Below are 6,790 nucleotides of genomic sequence, written 5' to 3' on the forward strand. Positions count from 1 at the left end.
GGGGCGGTGGTCGGCGGGGCGGGCGCCGCCGTCGTGGGGACTGTCTTGGTGGGCACGGAAGTCGTGTTTGCTGTCCCAGTTGGGGTCACGGTGGTGTTGGGTTCCACAGAGAGCGCGATGTGCAGGCAGAGCGCGGCCAGGCAGGTGGCGGCCCAAAGGAACTGGCGGGAGGCCCCCGACATCGTGTCCTCAGCGCCGGAGTCCGGGAGAAAGCTGCGGCGCACTACGCTCGGCCAGTGCCTCCGCCCCCTGCGGCGCCGCCTCCACGACTCGGCGCCCCCGCGGGAGCGCGCAAGGGTCACGTGAGGAGCTCGGCCGGACGCGTGCGGGGCGAGGCTAGACGAGTTGGGGCGCGGGCGAGTCCACGGGAGTTCTCGGGGGGAGCAAGCACATCCAGAGGCGAGCTCAGGACGACAGTACTACAGTAAAAGGCATTCATGCGGTGCAAATTGTTTTGACTGCCTTCACATTACCGCATAGATGCGACGCAATTGTTCTCATTTTTGCGTTAGAGAAAACTTCACCTTGGCTTGATTGGAACAGTCCACGTGACGGAGCTGGCGGCGTCCCCTTGAGCGCCCTGCCAGGCGGGCGTCAGCGAATCCACGTGACCTGCGAGGCCACGCCCCCCGGTCCGGGCGGAAGTTGCTTCTCTGCCGGACACTACAGAGGAAGAGTTAAATTTGTCCCTTGTTCCCGGGTTCTGAGAGCGCTTACGCCTCTAATCAGGAGGAGCCGCGCGGTCTTCCTGGAGGATTGGTTTTGTTGGACGTGACCCTAATATGGGGATCGGGGTAATGGAGCTGGACTACGCGGCTAAGGAGTGTCTGTTCTGCTGCCCACGTAGAGCGGCCGGTCGTGGGCAGAGGGCCGACTGCTGGTGCTCTCCCAGCCTCACTCCTCCATTCATCTTTCAAACGGCGGCGGGATCCGGCTCCCTGCCACCGCTGTAGTCAGAACCGCAGGCCGTGCCCGCCCCGCCGGCCCCGCCCCGCGTCGCGGTGTGGAAATGGAGACTTGGGAAACTGACCCAGACCTGGTGGCGAGCTCGCTGGCTGTCTGAGCTGGACTTAGTGTCAGGTGCTCGGGCGCTGCGCAAGCCTTTAGTAAGGGTGAGCGCCATCTGATGCCCAGTCTCGCAAAATGCTTGATGTACTTCTATCAAGCGGTAAAAAAATTATAGACTTTGAAAGCCGTGTTTATTTCGGCTTTTTAATTCTTATGGGTAATTTTAATTACACTTAATAAAAAAATACGAATATTTCTTTTGTGAAGTTTGTATTGCTGTGCCACAAAGAGCAAGATTGAAGCACTTTATCATTTATTTTTTTGCCTAAGGTAGGAGAAGTTTCATTCCTGCCTGAATCTAGTCAGTGTGATCCTTCTGTGCCCCCTGACTGGACATTTTTACCAGTTGGGGATTTGGTCGAATGTAAACAAACAACGAATGGGTTTTGACTGATCGAACCCATGGCCAGAAACCAAGTTTCAAATAGATGCGGTCCCACCAGACAGTACACCGTGTTCAGCACCTAACTGTCTGACTCCCAGGCTGGTCAATTTTAGTCTTTCAAGACTGGCAGTGTAATAGTTCTGTTTTCTCTTCATAGCCCCAATGGATTATCTTGCTTCCACTGTAGGACAAACACATCCCCTACAGAGGCCATTGGTTAACCATTCTTCTGGGTGTTTGACTCTAGAAGTCAGGTTTCCCATAGTCTAGATGAGGGGACATTTCACTATCTTGTTTTAGTATTATAAAACTGTTGGCTCATATTTTACATGATGTAGCTGGGCGTGGTGGCTCATGCCTGTAATCTCAGCACTCGGGAGGCTGAGGCAGGTGGATCATTGAGAGTTCGAGACCAGCCTGGGCTACAAAATGAGCTCAAGGTCAGCCTGAACTACATAGTGAGACCCTGTCTCAAAAAGACCAAAAAAACCCCACCAAAAACCCAAAACACATGTATATATGATATATATATGATATATATGATATATATGACATATATATATATCATATACATATATTTTTTTTTACATGATGTCGGTAGGACTAGATCAAGGAAGTGTTCCAAAGTGATTTTTACTATTTGGAAAAAAGCTTTCAGTTTCTGAAAGCAGGCGTTGACTTTCTACAAAGAATGAGTAAATGATCAAACTGGCCAGTTGTCCATCCTTGCCCAAAATAGCTATGGCTAAGAGGGCAGCTGCTACAAGTAACTTCTTGGACACTGGCTCTTCAGGTGTGGGTTAGGGCAAGAGGGGAGGAGCGGGAGAAAGGACCGTGTCTATTACAATTTTTATATGTATTAACTCTTCTAAATCAGTTTTGATAGAGAAATATTATAACAAATCAAAGGTTAATAGTGAACTAAAACTGTATTCAGATACTTTTGTGTGTGTGTCTTTTTGAGACAGGGTCTCACAGTGTATTTCAGGCAGGCCTTGAACTCACTTTGTAGCCCAGGCTGGCCTCAAACTTGCTGTAGTCCTCCTGCCTCAGCCTCCCGAGTGCTGGGATTACAGACCTGTGCCACTGTGCCCCACTTTTTATTCAGAACTTAATGTTAACACTTAGTGCCTATTTCTTTGAAAACTGTTCCAGAGTTTTGAAGGGTAGTGTTACGCTTTAGTTTCCAGGTGTGGCTACATATTGGGGTGTTGACAAATACAGATGCCTGGGTCCTGACTTCATGGTCTGGAGTAAGGCCTGGGCATCAGGAGGGAAAAGAAGCATTCCACAAAAGACAGGGCTAAGTCTTCCCACTGCAAACAAGCCATTTTTGTCCAGGAGTAAAATGGGCCAAGGTCTGCTTAAATGCTCAGGGGCTCGTGTGCTGAAGACCTAACAAAAATGTTATGAGGTAATCAAATATAATCCAGGATTTTCTCAGGCAGGCACTATAGATATTGACAATTGGGAAAGAGTTTGAAAAATCTTATAAAGGCACACAGTAAAAAACTTGATACCTAGTTCATTCAGTTTTAAGGCCATTACAGCAGCAGAATGATCTTACTGCAGACTTCTTTGTTGATATGCTTGTTAAATTACAAAGTGCAGGATTAGATCTGTCTACAGCTTGCGGCATCACTCTTATTGGGGGTAAAAAACCTACCGCAATTCCCACAGGAATTTGGGGTCCCCCACCTGAGGGAACAATTGGTCTTGTACTGGGAAAAGCTCATCTAAATTTTGTTTTGTAAAGATTAATGGAAAGTATTTTGAAGGCTTGATAGATATTGGCGCAGACATGTCTATACTTATATTAGAACAGTGATCCAAAGGGCACCTACCTCCCTAATAACACTGGGGTCCCTACAAAGCGCCTCACCCCTGCCTTATGAGGCCCAGACCAACAAAAGGGCTTCTTTTTACCATACATGGCACCTATTCTGGTCAAGTGTGGGGAAGAGATTTGTCACAAAAATGGAAATTAATATTGACGTGATTCTGATCTTGACTTTAAACAAACAAATTCTGATTCTAAAATTAAACAGATAGATTCAAATTCTAAAATTAGACAAATGATGATTAACATGGGATATCAGAAAAACAAAAGGCTAGAAAAAACTTACAGGAAATCAAACAGCCTATAAGGACTACACCTAAGGATGACAGGCATGATATTAGATATCAACAAGTTTTTTAACAAGGGCCATTGATACTTCTCCCCCCAAAACAGCTCTGCCTCTACAGTGAAGATCTGAGGAGCCTGTTTACATAAATCAGTGGTGCCTTACCAGGGAAAAACTAATTCAATTACACAAATTAGTTTTAAAAACAATTCCAGCTAGGACATTTAAAAAACTCAGTTAGTCCTTGAAATACTCCTGTTTTGTTATTCCAAAAAAGCAGGCAAATAGAGGTTATTGCAGGGGCTGGGGATTTAGCTCAGCGGCACAGCGCCTGCCTGGGAAGCACAAGGTTGCGAGTTCAGTTCCTGGTACCGGAAGAAAAACAAACAAACAAACAAAAAAATAGAGGTTATTGCAAGATTTAAGAGCTGTAAATGCTTACTTACTTCCTATGGGGGCGTTGCAATGAAGACCACAAACCCAACTGCAGTTCCAGAGACTGGCCTCTCATCATAATTGACTTAAAGGACTGCTTTTTTAACATTCCTCTTTATCCTGCAGATAGGCCACATTTTGCCTTTTCTGTACCTAGTTTAAATTTTAAAAAACCAGTTAATTAATTACATAGATGATATTTTACTGACGACTCCAATTCAAAAACAACTATATGACCTCTTTGCAGAGACAAATCGATATTTAATATCCTTTGGTCTGCATTGCTCTGGACAAAGTATAATTGTGCAGTCCCTTTTATTACCTAAAAACACTAGTGACTAACAGGGCAGTAAAGCCACAAAAGCTAGAGATTCGTCAAGATCATTTAAAAACTCTAAATGATTTTCAAAAGTTATTAGGAGACATGAATTGGATAAGGCCAAAATTGGGTCTTGCTACCTATCAGGTAAAACATTTATATAATACCCTACAGGGAGAGCCGGTTATTGATTCCCCTCCTAGTTTATCTACTTAGGCCCAAAAGGAACTGGCTTTGGTTAAAAAGATGTTACACCAGCGTCAAGTTTTTAAAATAAATACAAACTATCCTCTTATCCTTTACATTTTAAATACTCTTCACTCTCCCACAGGTCTTATAGGACAGTTTTATGATAAACAAATTTATTCTATTGAATGGCTTTACCTTTCTAATCATTTAATCAAAACCTTACAGTTATATTTAGAACAAATTGCCAAGGCTGTCACCATGGGAAGGGCAAGATCTGAACAACTCTTTGGTATTGATCTGGCTACAATTGTATTGCCTATTGCTTTAAATCAATATTTGACTCTGTCACAACAAGCTCTATATTGGCAAATAGCATTTGCGGATTTTATGAGACAAATTGATAGTCACTTTCCCAGTGATCCTATTTTTCAGTTTTTTCTCAAGCATTCATATATTATTCCAAAAATCACTAAATTTAAACCTATTTCTGATGCAGCAGTTTATTTTACTAATGGCTCATTCAACGAAAAGGCAGCAATTTGGAGTAAGGATTATCAACAGATAATAGAGACCCCAGGACTTTCTGCACACAGATCTAAAATTACTGCTATTTTATTTCTCATGCAACCTATTAACATTATTTAGTGATTCAGCCTCTGCAGTCTACCTTACTTAGAGGCTTGAGAGCGCCATCCTATGGTCGACTTTAGATCCATCTCTATTTAATTTGTTTCTCAGGCTACAAAAGGCATAATTATAATCAGACAACATCCTTTTATATTGGTCACATAACGTCTCATTCTAACTTACCTGAATTTTTTTTTTTACCTGAATTTTCAACAGCAAGCTGATTCATTAATTGCTTTTATTACTCCATTTGATGCAGCTAGACAATCTCAATTTATACCATCATCAAAATAGTAAGGCTTTAACCAAAAAATGGTTGGCAGGGTAAAAACACAGGCCAATGGCAAGCCCTAAATTGGACATATCCAGATAACGTTACCAAACAATCTCTGCCTATACATCTTATAAATTGGACTGGCTCAGGGCTTAGTACTCCTATGCCACACTTAATCTGTGGTGGACAGGTTAGACCAATGCAACAATCTTTTTGGAAATTGTCCCTACCCCTTATAAAAGGGAGTATATAGACTGGCAAAGACATAAAATCAAATAATAAGGAAGTTCTTCAGCTAAAACCTTACAAGACTGTCCAAACTTCCATTTGCATTTATAATCCATATGTATTCCTGTATGGTGCTATGTCTTGAAATCCCAACTCCTTACATGCTTAAATTGTACTTTGAGTCACTATATAAAACCAGGTGCTGTTTATGGACAGACATTATTAATTATGGGTCACATGCCAGGAGTCTGGATCCCTGTTAATCTCACTAAAACGTGGTCCTATTCTCCTGCATCACACTTGCTACACACGTTAGTAAAGCATCTGATTCACAAGACTAAAACAAATGCTTGGTTTGATTATTGCAGGAATTGTTTCCCTGGTTCTCCTAATTTCCAGGGTGGCAGTTTCTTCAGTGGCCATCGCATATTCTGTACAAACAGCTCATTTTATAGATAACTGGACAAAAACTGCTGATGAAGTATGGAAAATCCAATGTAACATAGATGTTAAACTATAGACCCAGCTTAGCATGCTGGAAACTTCTGTGTTACAGATGGGAGATCAAAGGGAGAGCCTACAACTGTTATAGTGTTAAAGTGCCATTATAAGGCCCCTTGTTTCTGCACTAACCCCCTGCCTTGTAACAAATCTATGCATCCTTGGGAGGGTATAAAAAAACATGTACGAGGAGCTGTCCATCAGAATATTACTATGGATATCGATGCCCTCCTGAAGGAGATGTTGTCAATGTCTTGGCAAACTCAAAAATTTGACGAACAAATTCAAGATTGGGACAAATTTTCTGATACCTTAAATCAATTAATTCAATTATTTGAATGCACACTTTTGGCTTAATATTGGTCTGTCTGGAGTAGCCTGTGTGTTTCTCCTTATTGTATTCGTAGTCTGCTGAAGAGGAGCCAGAACGGGCCAGCTTCTAGACAACATACAGTCATGACTAACCCTGATTCAACTTCTACCACAAAAACACAAAGGAGGAGTTGATGGATACCACTATAAAGCAGTTCCGAGCAGGATTTAATATTAACCAATTGGCTTTCCATGTCTACTTAGGAGTTGTCCAGAGCTTAGGCCCCTTGTCCAGAGATAGGCAGTGGACTCATGGTAAGTGAACC

Source organism: Chinchilla lanigera, unplaced genomic scaffold (assembly GCF_000276665.1).
Source record: "Chinchilla lanigera isolate Chin_1 unplaced genomic scaffold, ChiLan1.0 scaffold00010, whole genome shotgun sequence".
Taxonomy (NCBI): Eukaryota; Metazoa; Chordata; class Mammalia; order Rodentia; family Chinchillidae; genus Chinchilla; species Chinchilla lanigera.